Source organism: Oryx dammah, unplaced genomic scaffold (genome assembly GCF_014754425.2).
Source record: "Oryx dammah isolate SB20612 unplaced genomic scaffold, SCBI_Odam_1.1 HiC_scaffold_19, whole genome shotgun sequence".
Taxonomy (NCBI): Eukaryota; Metazoa; Chordata; class Mammalia; order Artiodactyla; family Bovidae; genus Oryx; species Oryx dammah.
This window is the reverse complement of record NW_024070203.1, coordinates 39,974,147-39,976,649: the sequence shown is the minus strand read 5'-3', so window position 1 is coordinate 39,976,649 and position 2,503 is coordinate 39,974,147. Positions and strand designations below refer to the sequence as shown.

At 47.3% G+C, this 2,503-nt stretch overlaps 1 non-coding gene across 1 annotated transcript; it reads right to left on the bottom strand.

Annotated features, from left to right (window-relative positions):
- Positions 1-2,135: 2,135 nt before the first annotated feature.
- Positions 2,136-2,264, bottom strand: LOC120879170. Its single transcript, XR_005724734.1, has one exon. It is a non-coding gene; the product is annotated as a small nucleolar RNA SNORA70 (small nucleolar RNA).
- Between the last annotated feature and the right edge of the window lie 239 nt (positions 2,265-2,503).

Sequence of the window (2,503 nt, the reverse complement as noted above, 5' to 3'; positions counted from 1 at the left end):
ACCTAGTGCCAAATTTACACTAAATATTTTCATGCACACCCTCCACCCCAGGACACACAAGTAATGTATACATTCAGCAAGAGTTTACAAAAGGCTTGGGAGCAATGTAATGAGATAAACCTAGTAACCTAAATTTAGATGGCTCTTTATGAGCTGTGGCTCACTATTTTTTAATTAAAGTTTTTAAGAGTAATTTTTGGCTTTGTTGCAAGACTTGTGGGATCTTGATTCCCTGAGTTGGGATCAAAACCAAGCCCCCTGAAGTCTGGACCACTGGACCTTCAGGGGCTCCTTCCCTGTTCTTTAGTTTGTGGTCCATTAGGGAAAGCTTTCCTGACTATAACTGCTTGTGCAGAGCAGAACCTCTCAGCAAGGTTGGGGAGTTGTTTTTCTTCCCCTCACCTTCTGTACATCCTTCAATTTCTCTGAGCCAGAAGGTAACACAAGATGCCTTAGGTAATAAAAGTCAGGAAATAGAAAGTCTAGTGTTCTTCCTGTCTCCATCATCCCAACACCAACATCTGGCCCAAGTAGGTCTGATGTCCAAGGCTGAGTATGAGGAGTAGGAGGGTAGCAAAAACACTGAGGGGACCACACGGTCCTTTGCGGTTGTTTAGTCTCTTAGTTGCGTCTGATTCTTTGCGACCCCATGGGCTGCAGCACGCGAGGTTTCCCTGTACGTCACCATCTCCCAGAGCTTGCTCAAACTCATGTCCATTGATTCTGTGATGAAGTCCTGGAAGGTGGAAAACGGAGAAGGGACGAGGAGGGAGAGTTTTCTCTCCTGATACGAGAGGGAGGCTCTATGCTGCCCTGGATGTGTTGTGGGTGATGTCACTGTTGGCTTGTCTATATTCGTAGGGCTGTGGAACGATGCCACTGACGATAGTCTCTATTTTCTGTGGGATCTTAAAAGTTGAAGATAATTTCCTTGGTTCCCAATGCTTGAATTTTATTAATTATTGGTGAAATTTTAATACAACAACTACTAATTACAATGAAAAAAAAAAAAAACACCCTGGACAAAACTATCTGTACTAAAAGATGGTCAGGCAGCATTTGCTATGTGGTTATCATGTGTGCTTGGGTGCTAAGTTGCTTCAGTGGTGTCGGACTGTTTGTGACCCTATGGACTGTAGCTGTCAGGCTCTTCTGTCCAAGGGATTCTCCAGGGAAAGATGCTGGAGTGGGTTGCTGTGCCCTCCTCCAGGGGATCTTCCCACCCAGGGATCAAATGCACATCTCCTGCATTGGCAGGCAAGTTCTTTACCACTAGTGCCACCTGGGAAGCCCGTGGTTATTATATTCCTTTCCTTCCCTTTCCTTTCTGGGACACAGCTCAAATCTCTTCTCTGCTTTCCTTGCTGTTTGGTGAGGTCCTTGTGACTACGTTCTGGGCAGAGGAAAGTAGGCAGAAGTCCCAGGCACTGTTTCCAGGCCTGGCCCCCGGAGGTAAAAGGCTTCCAGGCTTTAGGTCACAGGAAAGCCAGAGCACAGAATGAGCCTGGGGCCTGAATTCTTCTTTAAGAGAGCAACTCAGGAAAGCCTAAGATTTGTAGCCTCCAACTTATCAACTAAACACCACCACCAACAAAATAGGGGGACGCTAGTTCTCTCCTTGGATTGATCTCTGCTGCAGGTTACTGTAACATCCAGATACATATGTGCTTCCAGGTAAGAAGGCATGAAAGTAGGATTCAAACACACAGTAGAGCTTTCCCCAGCTTAATTTATTTATTAACAGGGAAGTAGAATTTATTGGTGGGCATGAGTAAGGAGGGGCCAGTGCCAAGCTCTCATGAGTGCACGGCCTGCCATCGGTCCAGAGGGCCAGGATTAGGGATTGACCCTGCAGTCGCTGGGATGAGCTGCTTTTCTGCTACCATGTTTTCAAATTCATCCGCATTCAGCTCCACTTCTTGGAGACTGAGATCTTCTGGTACTCGGGGAACTTGAACTTGGCCCTGCGAAGGGCCTCAGTCACACGCTCCTTGCTCTGCAGCTTGGTGTGGATGGACTTTATAACTTGGCCCATGTTGACCCTGGCCACTGCACCCTGGGGTTTCCCAAAGGCACATACTTATCTGGAGCATAGACTGGGGATAGCACGTCAGTCAGGAATGTCCACTGGAAGGGGTTGTCGCCAAGGTCTCCTAGGGCAACCTGTACAGGCAACAGGCTGCCTACACTGCCAGGGAGACTGCTCTTTGCGGCTATGCCCCACCTTTAAGTAAAAAATTTTACCCTGAGTTAGAAGAAGGGCTCAGATAATTCTGCATGCAACTTCTCGAGTGAAAGCCACTCAGTCATGTCCCAGTTTTTGCGACCCCATGGTCTATAGGGTCTATTGGGTTCTCCAGGCCAGAATATTGGAGTGGGTAGCCTTTCCCTTTTCTAGGGGATCTTCATACCCATAGATCGAACCCAGGTCTCCTGCATTGCAGGTGGATTCTTTACCAACTGAGGTATCAGGGAAGCCCCACAACTTCTTGAAATAAAAAGC